We start from the raw sequence: 14,912 nt of genomic DNA, 5'->3' as shown, positions 1-14,912 counted from the left end.
CTTGCAGATACCTGACACATATGCTCAGGGGACACAATATTTTGTCTGTAGTTTTCTTTTCCTATTGATAACTATCTCTGTCAGCTTCAAAGCCCTTGCAAAGTCCTATCACTTCTTCCCTCCAGGCAAGTAGGAAAAGAAATGTGATAATCAAACTTTGTGGGATTTTTTACTCATAACAGAATTCCAAGAAGGCCTAAAGGCATGATATCTGGAAAGGTAAGAAATGAACGGATATTTGTTCTGACTGCTATCTGACTGCCTATGTGCATACATAGTGGTGACTTCCGTCCATTTGTCATTGCCTTAGGTCTGAACCTAGTGGCACACAGTGATATCTAGTCGTCCACTAAGCAGTCCTGGAGCTGATGACACACAGATTGACATGACTTCAGAAGTTTCTACCAGCACATAAACTGAAGACGTCATTCTCCTATCTCAGATTAAGCTCCAGTCTCCCTGTCAGGAGCATGGGATTAATACCTACCCACTTAATGCAAGCTTTGCTGATGCACTATGGAGCATAGCAAGTGAGAAGTGATGTAAAGGTCACATCATGTGCTTGGGGCCGAGCTAAGCTATAGCAGCTGCTTATGAAAAGGTCCTGCCCACACTTGTACCTCCTCTTAAACTTGCTAGGGCATCTCGACTTTTCTACTGTGCTCTTATCAAGCACGTTTTTGTACGTTTGCTACCAGCTTAGGGCTACTTTTCTGTTAGTGAGGTGAATTAGCTCAGTACAGGAGCAGATGGCCACCTGAGATGATGTATCTGAGGCTAGGAGCTCACCCTGCAGCTGTGGCAGGAGGTTAGCTCAGCACAACGAATTACATGTAAGTTCTCCCTATATACTACTTTAGGTGTAATGTGAATAGAATTACAATTTTCTTACTGAAAGCAAATAAAGTGATTAAGAAAAAACAAAATTCACTGAACTTCTCTAGGCTGACAAGACAACCTCACCTTGGAGAGCACATACATGAAAAGCAGCCATCTTCCCTTCACAGAAACTAGAAAGTTACAGCTGTGACAGACAAAACGGCTGTATTGTCATCAGATGGATGCGAGGAGTCAGAAGATGTGCTGTGTGGGTAAGAGAGGCTCACAGCCTGACCTCTCTGCTTCACACCATCCCTACGGGGAACACAACCTGCAGAGGCCATCTTTGAACTTGCCAGCCTGGATCCCTCCCCTCCATTTGGCTAGTGAATTGTCATCCTGTATGTCCTTGTCTCTGGAAACACCATTTTAAGTGTCCCATGCCAATTGCATTCACAATGGAATGCCACTGGCTTTCTGCCTTCCTGACGCTGCACTATGGCATCCCTGGTTGCCCCTTCTCTGTAAGATTTTCTCCCTGAGCTCACAGCCAGCAGAGGGGACAGGGCCAAATGCGGCTCCCAAACACCTCAACACAGCAGGCACACCTCTTGGCAGAGCAGCAGATCATTTATCCCAATGCTCTTCCTCTGCCAGTGGCAAAAACATAGGCTATTTAAAGAGATCACTGGAGCCTGGCTGCTTTCTCTAGTCCCTGTCCTTCTAGTCCCTCTAGTTCCTGTCCTCTACATCTGCAGTTGTTGCAATAAGGCATGGCCCAGCAAAAGAAAGACCATGCACCAATGAAATGTCCTGTCATCAAAGCTGTGTTCCCTAATTAAATGTGCTTTCATTAGGTTTGGCATTCTTATGGCCTCACTGAGGTTATAGAAAACACTGTATGCTTGCACAGTGAAACGACTGCACTTTTAACACCCCATACAAGCAACAAGAGCTAGGGCTTCAGGAAAGAAAATCTGCAAGCTGTGTCTGCACACGCAGGACCTGCTTAGTGTGGGAACAACACTATCGAGTGATATCTGGAATCTGGCCTTTTCCCCAGCTCTCAACAACTGCTTTCAACACCTAAAACAGTCAAACTAATCTGGCTATCTAGCTGTTAATATGTGGCAGGAGTTGCTCCAAAGGTTAACCTTATCTTTCATGTTCCCATATGATGATACAGAAATACTAACATTATTATTAATTAAATATTAACATGCGCTGGCTTACTTATATCCCCCAAGTTTATGAACATCTTAAGCTAAGAGGTAAATTAACATAGTTCAAGGCTAGTTTAGTAACAAAGATGACAGGAAACATTACGGCTTTTCTTATATTAACAATAAACCACTGTAAGCTAGCTTCTATCGCATCAAAAACACTTAGGCGGGTCTTCCACAAGCCTAATTAGTCTCTATGACAACCTTCTGCATTATTCCCACTAAAAGCCTGCATATGCATTAGCAATACATTCATGTTGTCAGTGGTAGAGATGCACTCAAGAAATGTCAAACACTGCACACGCACTGGTTGTAATTACGCTCATGTTCAGCAATTCATAAATCACAGAGAATGGAAAGCTCTGAGACAGCAAGGTATGGGGTGGGGGGCTGAAATGTGAGTGAAACATGAACTTGGTTTCACAAAGGGAGGAAAAGAAAAGCAAGAGCTTTGAGCATGTACTAAAGGGAGCAGTGTGATGGTGTGTCTGGGGGTGTGAGTCTAGCTCTGTTAAGATAGGCCGAGCAGCATCTCACTTCAGGCTGCGGACTCAGTTTAATAGCAAGTATGAGCAAAGGTACATCTTCTCACATACTGCCTGCAACCCTTTGTGAAGCCTGGCTGTAGCTGGAACAACTACCTACGTTAAAAGAAACACAAACTATTTTTGTGAGCAAGTGCTTTAAATGTCATCCCCCCCAACAGCAGGCTGGACCAGAAACACTGGTCCACCAGAAACATTGCTGCTTCAGGCATTTGTCTACCTTCATGAAGGTTTCATGACTGTGACCTCATTAAGGACAATTGCTCAGTAATTTCTTTATAATGTTAAGGTGGCATCTAATGACCCCCTGAAAGAGTGCTCCACAGGCATGTGAGTGAGGAAGAGCCACACACCTGAGTGTGGAATCCAAGTTTATCCTCATTTAGAATGAGAGCAGAAAGAAAATACAACAAATAAAGTCAATATTAAGTTCAGCTGGCTCAATTAAGCTAGAGCTTGAGGACTATTAGGCTAACACAATGTGGCACATTTTAAATAGAAACCAATGAGGGTGAACGGCATGAAGAGACTTTGCTCTTCAGTAAACCTGCCTGTGGCATTGCTTTGCAGCATGCCTGTCCTGAGCAGCACCCCCATACTCTGTGAGGAGAACCAGCTGCTGTCCTCGTCAGAGATTCACACTCTGGCCACTACCAGTCCAGGTGAAGGCTGCTTATCTTCCCGACTGCTGAGGCCAAAACAGAGCCACCAGGAAGGAAAGGCGAGGGCTCAGTGCATCAGTTTCATTTCCATGGCTGTAATTGATCGTGTTTGGCTCCAGCTGCACTGTCTGAACTAGCTGCCTGGGCCACTCTTATATGAAAGCACTTAATGGTGACAGTCTGAGCAGCTCAGGATTGGTGGTATGTGAGTATATCCTAACAGAAATGGGTGTTATGTGTGCTGAGAAGGGCAGTGAGCAACTTGAGTGATGAAAGCAGTTCAGGCACTTGCACTGAGCCTACCCTGTGGCTGCCGTGGTGTTTCCTGAGGTAGGCAGTGAGGGTCTCTGGGTGGGCATGGAAATCCCCAAACCCCCATCCCCAAACACACAGGGAGAGGAACTGGCAATCCTGTTGGCACTTATCTCTGGAAATCTGTATGTTTTTGACAGGAAACCTGTCCTTTGCCTCAGTGGGTTTTGCTGCTCTGCAGAAAAGGCCAGTTACACGGGCACAAGGACAGCACAGCATATTACTAAGGAAAAAAAGCACAGCAACCAGCTCTCCCTGCTCGAACAAGTACATTTAACTACTTAAACTTCACTGAGATCGTTCCTCCCACTCAAATTTCCCAAATAAAAACACCACAGCTCTGTGACTAAGCCCGAGCAATAGAAATTCATGAGGTAAAATGGGAGGAAAATATTAACTATTACAGTGGGGGAAAATCACAGCCTCGGATGGGAGGTAATTCTTCTGCTCTCATCCTGCAGTGCTCATGTGACAGCCGAGCGCATGATGCTGTGACATTCAAGTAAAGATATAATGCTGTTTCTCGGATACAGAAATAAATTTATCTGCAGTCCCGTTGGATTTATAAAGGAAATTAGAGTGGTGACCTTTCTCCCTAATGAAATTTGTATGAAATGGCTCACTTTGCTAGAAACGTTACTCGGTTATTCAGCATGACTAAATCCCGTGCCCCAGTGGGTTGGTGCCCTGCAGCCCAGGTGGCGGGGCCGAAGCACATGCCCAGGCTCAGGAGCGATGCTCAGCATCGTAGGTGAGGGCCCTGCTCTGCCCTGGCCCGAGGAGACAGCACTGGACGAGGGGTGCAGGCATGGCCAGGTACCTCGATACAGCCTGTCAGAAACAGAAAACTGGGCATCTCCAAACCCAGTTTTAATAAAGGGTATGTGTTGTTGTCTTGTCAATAAAGATGCCAGGTGCATGAGAGCTTTTGTGTTTGCACAATCATCTAAATATTTTGTTTCTCTCTCTCCTCTTTTTTTTTTTTTTTTTTTTTTTTTTTTTTTTTTATGAAGGCACAGAAAGAGAGAAGGAAAAACATGTGCAGTAAGTGTTGATAGGAGCAGGTTTTGCATTAGCGCTATTATGAGTCAACATTTCGTGCCGAGTATCTTTGTATTAGCTCCCACACATAACATAGATAAAAGGTAGCTCTTGCCACTTCCAGTTCCTTCCGACACATATCCCCGTAGATGTGATCAGTTCTTAAAGACGCTCACGAGCCTCACCCCATGGATGTGCCTTAACACCAAAGGGTTGCTGAGCATCTGACCAGTCTTTGTGGGTTCAGCTCTTGGTGTAAGGGGACAAGACCATCTTTTCTCCATCTTTTGGGGAAATGTCACATCCACACAGGTCTGGTATTAAAGTGCTTGGATGCTAGTTCAGCCTCTGTTTTGAGACAAATAGAAAATCAGTATTTCAGGTAGAGCCTTGGAAGGCATAAGAGGGATGTCAAAGGATGCCTGTGTGCTAGGAGTGAGTGTCATTTCCTGATAAGCTCTGGAGAGACCTTTTCCCCTGAACTGCCACAACAGAACAGATAAATCAAACAGTATGCTACCATTGTGGTGGTAGTGTTAAATCAAAGGAGCATTTCTTGTATTCCCACCTGCCTCAGAGGAGTATTTGGGAAGATTGGCTACAGCTGGGCCCCCACATTGGTAGCAGCTGGAGAAGGTTTTGCTGGTGAAAAGTCAGAGTTTAAAAAAATCTGTAGTTCGGTAGAGTTGCTTGCTAGGTCATAAGAAGAAAATGCAGTGAAAGGTTTAGGACTCAGCTTAAGAAAGATAAGGTAAGGTAAGGGACATTTAGGCTCTTGTGCATCTCCTGAAGTATATTTCTTTTTCCTATAGTGTAAAGACAGTTTTCCTTGCATGGCAGAGCATGAGCAGGAGCTGCTGGGAATGCAGCAAAGCAGCTGTTAATCTTCCTTGGCTGTTTGTTATTAAGTGCATTTTATTGCTGGATGTTGATGGAATAGCTATTAACCAGCAGCAGCATGGCTGCTGGTTAATAATGGAGCAAGTAGGAGTGAGGCTGTGTGCAGGCATCTGTCTCCTGAGTTTGCCTGGTCCTTGGGGGAGCTGCTGGTGGGAGAGGACAGCTGGTCTCTGGGCCAAGGCTCTCACCAGGGTGTGCTGACTGCTACTACCAAGGTCAGCTGAGTGATTTTTAAGGAACAGATTTGTGGTTCCTAAGTCACAGGAATTATTTTTCAGGCTCTTATGTGTTCAGTCTAGGTCCCTATCATTTGTTTCAAAGGGATCTATTTTGGGGGATTTTTTAATGTAACTAAGAAGTGTTTTTGCTTGCAACTGAAATCCTAGTGTGTGTTTTGGAAGTGATTTGTGTAGCTCTGGAGGTCTTACTTGAAAGCAAAAGTTATTTTCTGTATAAAACAAAAATTATTTTCTGGCTGTGAAATACGTAGTTATTTTCATTGTTCCCCCAGACCTGTTACCATAGTCTGAGCTGTTTTGTGAGGTTCCAAGTACAATGAAAAGAGAGATTTATTTTTTTTTTTAATTAATAAGAAAACTTATTGCTATACTCTTTCTGCAAACAAAGAGAAGTAATATATGAAGGTGACTGTTGGAGTATTTTTCTGTGTCTTCTGGATACCGCCACATGTTACCAGTTGGTTAGAAGTCAGTAGAGGGGGGGAAAAAAAAAAAAAGTAATGCATTTGTAGTAAGTAGCTATTTTTCTTTTTATACTACTCTTTTTTTCCTAAAACAACAACACTAATGTTGACAATAAGATTTAGCAGCATCTGTGTACTATAAAATGAAGCCATGAATGATTAAACCATTTCTGTGTTGCTTGGTTTTTATGAAGTGGGAATTGTGAAATAAAAGCAAGCCATAGGACTGCAGTGTCACGGGAGCAGGCTGCACATGTGAACCTCACGTTAGCAGAAAATGTTCTGTATTTAAAATGTCTGCCTCTGTGTAACATGATGAGTCCCTCAAGAACTGCCTTCTGCAGTTGCTCTGTGAATTGCACTCCCACCAGAGTCAAGTACATCCAGCCAAATTGGATTACTACAAGGAGATAAATGGGTCCAGGGAGCACTTAATTGGAGGGATGATGATGTTTGTGTCCTTCAACAGAGTGCAAACACTGTCCTCTAGAAAACTGGGAGGTATGGAGGAAGGAGTTTTCAGTTCTGAATGTTTTCTGCTTTCTTTAACTGGCTGTGATGGGATGAATCACAAACCTTAGGGTTCATCTAGAATCAGTTTTTAGTTTTGAGGACAGTTTTGGCAAATGTTAACTACTTCACAGTAACTTTAAAATAAAAGCAGTGACTTGTTCTTGTATTTTAGGACAAATTCCTTAAAATGATATTGGTAGGTAGCTTCATCTGTACTCTAAGATTCACAGTTAAAGCAATCTGAGAACCATTAGCATGCTTTAAGCTTAAAAACCTTTCCTTGCAGTGCTATTTTTGGAGTCTCAGAATCTGAAAATGGAGGATGGGAACAGCTGGATTTCTTTGCTTGAAGTGACAAAGTGAGCTGTGAGCCCTGAGAGAAACACTGTGGACAGCAGAGCATGGGCAGAATTGAACCACAGTGGTTGTGACTCCCATGTATGAGGGGTGACGCATGCAACACCCCTTAATGGGCGAAAAAAACCAAGATGTTATTTTGATTGCTAGACTCCTTTTAGATTTGAAAAGGGCAAGGGGGAGAATGGTCTGACAGGAAAGAAAAACCTAGAAGCAAACACTTCATACCTGCTATTGAAATGCCTGTTTTATAAGCATTGAGGCTTTTTTGGGAAGGAAAAAATAAAATAAAAACACCACTCAAAAATATCAAGTTAGAAAGTAAATTAATTAGAAGAACAGATGGATTTAAATTTACCTTTCCAATGAGGAGGCCTGAAAGAGACTTTGAAACACAGGGAAAGATGCACAGAGGAAAACATGTTTCAGGGGAAATAAGACTAGAGTGGAGAGGATTGCTAGGAGGGAGAACCAGATGCCTTTTACGAAAAAGGAGGATCCCCACCTTTGTGAGGAGGATATGAATGATTTCTGCAGATGGAAACATAAAACATTCAGATTTAACGTCATCAATAGCACTCCTTCTGTCATTGCAAATCATCAAGGATCTTGAATTTGATTTGTCCCTTTGGCCAACACTTGTATATTTCCAGTTAATATTGTGCATTTAAACCTATGTTTAGCAAGTGAGGGTGAAGGTTTTCTCATCTTGGCTGGCAATGAGGGAGGGCGGATCTTGGTGTGCATTAGTGGGAAGCTGCTCATAGCAGAGACCGGTAATGTACCTTGGTTAAAGAGAACTGGCACTCGTTTGTTTACTTGGCTGTCTAAAAATAAGACTGAATGCACAGCAAAATGAATGCGCTCTTTCCAGAGCCTCACCTCTGCACAGGCAAAGCTGCTCTACTGTATGAGCTGTCCCCATGTCTGGTGGGAGCTACTGATGTGAAGAAACAGTGGACAGCAGCAAAAGCCCATCAGAGCCTCTTCATTCTGAGATTTACTCATGAATGAATATCTATCGATCAAAAAGAAACCAGAACCACCAAAAGAACAGTGTGGGGTTTTGTTTTTTTCTTCCCTGATACCGTTTTGCTCTTTGAGGTGAGGAAAATGAACTCCGAAAATAGCTCTCCGTAGAATATTACTTATGAGCTGGGTGCTTTTAACTACACTTTGTCCTTTGAGATAAAGGTTGTGGCTATTGCTTAGTGTTTTACAGAATTAATCATGTTTTCTCCTTTGGGATTCTTTAAAAATGCAAGTCACTTCTAAGATGCACTGTGGTGTCTGGCAGTCATTTAAAATCTTCAGGAGGAGAAAATAAATGCATTATCAAGAATTTTTGAAGGAAAAAAAAAACTTCATTTTTCCAACCAACTTAATGTAGGAATTGCTATACATCACTTCCCCAACCTCCCCCAAGAAACACAGGGAAACTGGAGTCTAAATCTTTTCTTCTTAAAACACATGGATATGGAGCTTTTGTGGATATGAAGGGAAGCCTGAGATGTGATCAGTCTGGGTCAAATTGAGAAATATGGTCTCTTGAACATAAAACCAACAAAACAATCACTACAGCACAAGTGTGTGACTGTAGTGGGGCCCTTACAGCTGCCTCCTGGTGATGGTTCTGCAGGAGGAACACTGACAGCCCTGCATGTTACTTCTTACTGACAAGACTGAGAGACAAGGTGCCATTAGGCTGTGCCAGGTCCTAAGCTATGCAAGGATGGGTCCAGGCTGTCCATGTAAAAGCATAGGCACTTCTTGCCTCACTTGGGTTGCTATGTGGTCATGGCAGTAAAAGCTGTTAGGAGGATGGCGCTCTCAGTGTCTCAGATGATCATATTTCTTGTCTCCCTTTCTTTTGACTTCATAAAACACCATGAGGAATCCATCTTGCCTGTTAAAATAAATACCCTACAAATTTGGACAGACAAAAAGTAGGAAGATGACTAGTCAACCTGGGAGTGTGTATAGGATGCTCTCTGTGTCTGGAGGCCAAATCATGGAAGCTCAAATCTGTTTGGTAGCAAGTCAGAAACGTCAGGGTCTTGTTGGGTTTGTGTATTGTAGTACACAAAGAATTCAGCATGGGGACCTTTGCTTTTCAGACAGCAAAAAACACTGAAATTTTGCTACAGCAGGCAAATGGAGTTTGTGACCAGCTAGGCACTGTGCTCATAGACACATTATTTCTGTCTGTTTCATGTTTAACCTTTTGATCCTGAAGTACTGATCCTTAAATCTCAGGTGGCTCCCTCAATTTGGCAAACTGCTGATTAGACTTGTTTCCCTAAGGCTGAACCTCAGGCTGTCCATCTGAAAAAAGGTGGAATATGGAGTAAGGATTGCTTCTGAAAAGGAAATATGGTGTTTTAACTTATGGTAGACCTGTCTCAAGCAGTGTTGCTGAGATGTGTTAACACAGCTCCATCAATCAACAGTGCTGGAGGAAGGCACACAGCTATCTTGAGTTTAGGCTGTATGGAGGCCCAAGGCCTTCTCGCTTGCAACTTCCACACAGCAGGCACAAAAGATAAAAACAAAACAAAAAGCCCAGAGCTGTAATTCAAAACATGGTACCAGTTTTTAGTCAGGAATGTGATGGCATCTCAAACAGAGCCCACAGGGCTGTAGCTCTCCCTTGTGCAAACAACTCTTCAGTTCTTGCAACTTTGTCATTCAGCCATGAGTACGTAAGGACACTGTGATAGGTAGGTCATGACCAAATCTGATGTTTTGAATCCCTTCTGCTGTAAGCAATGTACCAATGGCCTTTTCTGTAATCTAGAACCTAAAAGCGGACAGAGTAGAAACAAATACAGCTTATAGGGATCACAGTAACAAGTTTGGTATTTAGACATTTTTGTTTGTATTAGTCCAGATCCTCTTAATTTCTGCCTGTTATCACGCTGCACTCGGCCAAGCTGGTGAGTTTAAGAGTCCTTAATGAAGATTACTGCTCCTGCAGCTCAAAGCTGTTGCCTGCAAGTACCCAAAGATGTCAAGGTTGGGGGGATTGCACTGATTTAGCTAGAACATCAGGAGCATCTCTGGGGATAAAACAAGCTTGAACCTAGAATGTGTGATTTAGTGAATTGGAGTCAGTGCAATTCTTGGTTAGGTACAAATCAAATGCTAAAACCATCTTTGCTTAAACTTTTCCTAGCCAAATTGATGACCAACTTCCTGGTGTCCCTCCCTGTTAATTGAAGGACTGAAAAACACACTTAACCTCAGTAGGTCTTTTTGATAAGTAACAACAATTACCAAACCTCTGGTAAATGAGGGATGACATCAGCAGTGTCGGTGACCCCAATGTCACTTCAAGGGGGTGGTAAGTTGAGCTGCCCCATAATCCCGGAATGAGGGGGTTGAAACTGAATGAAATGGCTTGTTTAAAACTTGGAAGAAAAAAATCTGTTTAATAGCAGGTTAATTTGCGTTAGTTGCTTTAAAATCAAAACAGCTTAAAATAGCAAGTGCTTGCTGTAGGCTGTAATTGTCTGGATAATAAGTGTCACAAGACACTGGGACCAGATAGAGTGGGGAGAAAAGCTGGTGTAGGTAACCTGAATACCATGCTGAAGTCTTTTAGGTGGGGAAAAAATGAGGTCATAAAAAGTCCTGCCCCTCATCTTTTTCCATCCTTCTATTTGTAATATAATCAGAGAAATAGAAACAAGGTGAAAGGCCAAGACTGAAAGCAAGGGGCTTGGACGTATTTCTGAAAGACAGAGGAAGATGAGGAGTTAAACTTCCCATGCTGTGTTTTTCTTCTGGGTCATTGAAGATATTCCCTGCCTAATTGCAAGGAAAATGCAACTGTGGAAAGGCACAGCAGCAGGTTATATTGCCATTTAATGGCGAACTTGATTTGTGGTTAATGGGTAACTAGGCTGGTAGAAGCATTGTGGAGGCTTTGGGCCTAGTGCTCACTGGGGGAGATGCTGCAGTCTTAGATATGTAAGCGATGCATCTTTCATTCTCTTACACTAAATGGTGACCTGTTTGCAGCTGGGCATGCATTAAGACAACGGACTGCTACCTATAAAAGTCTGGGAAGAGTGGTACTTACCTTCTGTGTGGCACATAGGTTTTGATGATGGTAGTTTGACTTCACCAGTCAAATTCTCCTCAGTCTTGGCCTGTACAAGAGCATGGGATTGAGCACTTGGATGGATGGGAGCTTGCACATCAGCACATACCATCACCTTGAAGCTACAGATGTTGCTTGCGCTTGGCTGAAGTGCTGGCACAACTTGACTTCTGTAGAGGGTGCTATCATTGGCTTCAGTTCTAGGTGAACCAGGTTAACCTCAGTATTGTAGAAATCCTGTGGCTTTATTTTTTATCTTTTTTTTTTTTTTTTTAGAGGGACAACATATCTAGTAGAATGATTTATGTATTCTGCATCAATGTTCCTTGTCTTGCTCCCTGCCACACTTAGCTGTCTAATCTCACACAAGAGAAAGAGAAATTGAGAGTAAAATTAGCTGGTGGCCACAGGAAGAGGCGAGTGGTGCAAGACCATTAACCGACGGGATAGCACGGCTTGTCAGTTCTTAAAATGCCACAGACTGATAAATGGATGCTGTGGCTGAAAGATATGCTCACTTAGCCTTTTTGCTTTAATTGAAATTGATGGAGATAGAAATAACTAAGCTGTTCTCAGTCTGCGCAGGCGAGGCAAAATAGCTCTATTAGTGCTCAGGGAAGATGATATGCAAGGCAGTCAGCTGCTTCCTTTCAGATTATATGCTCTGTCAGTGGCAGTTATGTATTGTGTCTGGATCTTTGAAGAGAGTTCAATTGCCTCTGATTTCAAAGGTGATTTTATCTGTTGGAGACTATTTTTGTTACATCAGAGGCCTCTAGTGCATAAGTGCTATGTCTTGTGTTGGTAAAAATTAGAAATTAAGGAAGAGTTCAAGGAGAACAAAAATATCTATGAGCATTATGATTTGAATGTACATGTCTGGATGGCCAAAATGTTACAAGTAAGCAGCATGGTTTTCATTTAGTGAAGGAGGTTCAAAGATGATGCTAAAACATACATGTAAGTTACTAGATAACTATTAATTGCTTAATATCTAGTAAGCGATTGTTATCCACTTCTGTACTTCTGTAAAAGCTTAATTTGCTCACAACTTAAACTTCCCAGAACATTTGAGAGAGAGCTATTCTGTGTATGTTTCCCCCTCCTCTGAGGGAGGAGATGTATCCAAAATGTTAATGATTCACCTGTGTGTGTACAGATCTTTGGAGAGTACCAATACCATACTAGTTATTATCAGGACATGTTTCATAGAATCATAGAATATCCTGAGTTGGAAGGGACCCTTAAGGATCATCAAGTCCAACTCTTGACACCACACAGGTCTACCCAAAAGTTCAGGCCATGTGACTAAGTGCACAGTTTATCGAAAGCATAGGTATTAGATATTCTTTAGGTTCAAGCCTAGCTGAATTTGTGATTCAACTTCAGTTATTTAAAAGGACAGTCAAAGTGGCTTTTTTTTTTTCTCTCTTGGAGGTGATCTTGGCTGTAATTTGAAGAAATTATTCAGAGGACAAAATGTGCAATTTTACAGTATTAGTCCCTGTCAGCTCTGATGAAAATGGATTCAAGAAGCTTTATGACTGCCTTCTCAAGTGTTACCGTAAATCATTTAAACTGTTCTTTAATCTTTACAAATATATTAAGACTTGTGTTTTGCACGGGTTTTGAGTAAACAAAACTTGTTACAAGTGATATGCAAGAGAATTCTTGTAGGTACCAAAACCAAGTTTTAGTAGAACTAACTTTGCTTTGTCTATGGATTCTTCTTCCTTCTGTGTTTTTTGTGGTGTTTGTTAGTAGGGGAGATCCTGAAATAAGGGCAAATTCTGTCAGTTTTTATGCCTGGTGTGGGGGGGTGGGTATGCCGAGGTTTGTAGCTCTCTAGAACAACCTAATAAGTTAGTGGGCTGATACTTGCAAGTTGCATCTAGGATCCTATCAGTTAAAGAAGGAAGAGAGATTGGTTCTGAACTGATCATGGTCAGAAAGGAAAGATTTCTGTTATAAAGAGGATTTTGTAGAAGAGTGTTCAAATTTAAAAAAAAAAAAAAAAAAAGCCTCTTTTCTATCTGTAGTCAAAGGTGACATTATGATTCATCTTCTGTCTTGAATGCTTTTCTTTCATTTTTGATTATAGTCTAAGTCTGGAAAATAAGGTTGGTTTTATGTGCCTAACTTTTAGGCAGCCTGAAGTAAGTAAGCTGTTTCTATCTTTCATCTAGCTTATCACTAGGTTTGTGCAGTACAACTTGATTTTTTTTTATTTTTTCCAGGAAGCTGAATTGCTGTTATCTTGTCTTTCTCCATGCTATCTCTGTAACAGAGGTAAGCAGCTCAACTGTGGCTTGAGGCTGTTGTGTAAATTTTCTGCAGTCTTTTCATTAATCTGAGACCCAGTGGGCTGGGGTGGGGGGATAGGAGGGAGGTGTCACAGATAAGGTGATCTGGCTTCCCCTGGCTTTGTGAGGGTCTTGGAGAGAGGGGAAGCAAAGTTAGGCTGTCAAACAAATATGCAGGAGGAAGCCACAGCCCTGAGAGACAATGATGTGAGTAAAACCAAGTGTCACAGTCAGTGTGTCAATAAATGGAAAGGTCTGTGATTTGTGACAGTGGTTTTTGTAGTAGTTGGAAGAAGAAGATGGAGCTGGTCTGAAAGCCATGGCAAGGGCAAGAAAATAGATTGTCCTGAAACTAATTGATGTACATATCATGTTGACTCAGGTCAGAAAGAGGTAACAGGCATGTTTTGATACATGTTACTTGCAGGAGATGAAATAAAACTGCCTAAAACCTGTTGATGCACGCACAGTGATGGCTCAGAGCCAATGGGTGCTTGTGGTAGCCATTGTGAAAGCCAATTGTACTTTCACTATGTACACTTCTCCACAGAGCTCAGATATGGAGTAATTGTCTCATTAACCTTTCACACTGACCTGGAATTTGGGGTGCCCCTCAAGGAAACCTGAAAGTAGAGCTATCATTTGTGTTGTGCAAAGATGTATTCTTTTTGTTAAAACTTATGAATTTCTTATATAGGGAACATGCATTTAATGGCTAATGAAACTGAAAAAGCAACAATACTGTTTCATAAAACAATTTTATTTCTCATGTGTTTTCTGTCTTGTATTTGCTAACCTCTGTTACTTGGAAATAGAATGCACTTATCCTGGGGGAGGGAACCTTCAAACCCTGCTTTTGCTTTTTAAAAAGAGAGAAGGGGAAAGAAAATACCATGCAACACAGCAATGATTTGGGTTAGTCTTGGCTTGCAGGTGGATTACTACCCAGCCACTTGCTCACTCCCCTCCTCATCTGGAAGTGGAGAGAAACGGGAAGAATAGGAAAGAGGAGAAACTTTGTGGGTTGAGATGAAGACAATGAAATCATTTTCAGGCAAAACAGATTCTACTTGGGGAAGAGTGATTTAAGTTGTTGAGAATTGAAAACACAGCTATGAATTTGGGTAGTGGGAAACAAAAACAAACTTAGAAACACCTTCCCCTCACCCCCTTCCTAGGTTCATCTTCACTCCTGACATACCTACTTGTTACTTTCCCCACAGCCCTGAGCAGTTCAGTGGGGATGGGGGGTTAGTTTACCTCTGCCACTCCTTCCTTTTCCAATGTAGGCTCTGCACAGGCCACAGTCCTTCAGGAAAATCCATCTGCATAGTCACCTCTGTGGGTTTTGTCATGGATATATGCTCCAGCCCCTGGAATATCTCTTTATCCTCTTCTGACTTTGTTTTTCCCTCAATTGTTTCTTGTT

General features: G+C 42.1%; 1 protein-coding gene across 15 annotated transcripts in view; it reads left to right on the top strand.

The window, feature by feature from the left end:
- Positions 1 to 5,210: 5,210 nt before the first annotated feature.
- Positions 5,211 to 14,912, top strand: part of TMPRSS7 (transmembrane serine protease 7) — a 44,522-nt gene continuing 34,820 nt past the window's right edge. For 4 of the 15 annotated variants that reach the window (XM_068693094.1, XM_068693060.1, XM_068693077.1 and 1 more), the window contains exon 1: positions 5,211 to 5,358. The gene's annotated coding sequence lies outside the window, so the exon portion shown is untranslated. Of the gene's footprint in view, positions 5,359 to 5,552; positions 5,718 to 14,912 lie in introns of those variants that run through there. The other 11 variants (XR_011099786.1, XR_011099787.1, XM_068693069.1 and 8 more) reach the window with 6 other exon arrangements.

Source organism: Anas acuta, chromosome 1 (genome assembly GCF_963932015.1).
Source record: "Anas acuta chromosome 1, bAnaAcu1.1, whole genome shotgun sequence".
NCBI classification, from domain to species: Eukaryota; Metazoa; Chordata; class Aves; order Anseriformes; family Anatidae; genus Anas; species Anas acuta.
Note: the sequence above shows the minus strand (reverse complement) of the source record. Positions and strands in the feature narration are given on the sequence as shown.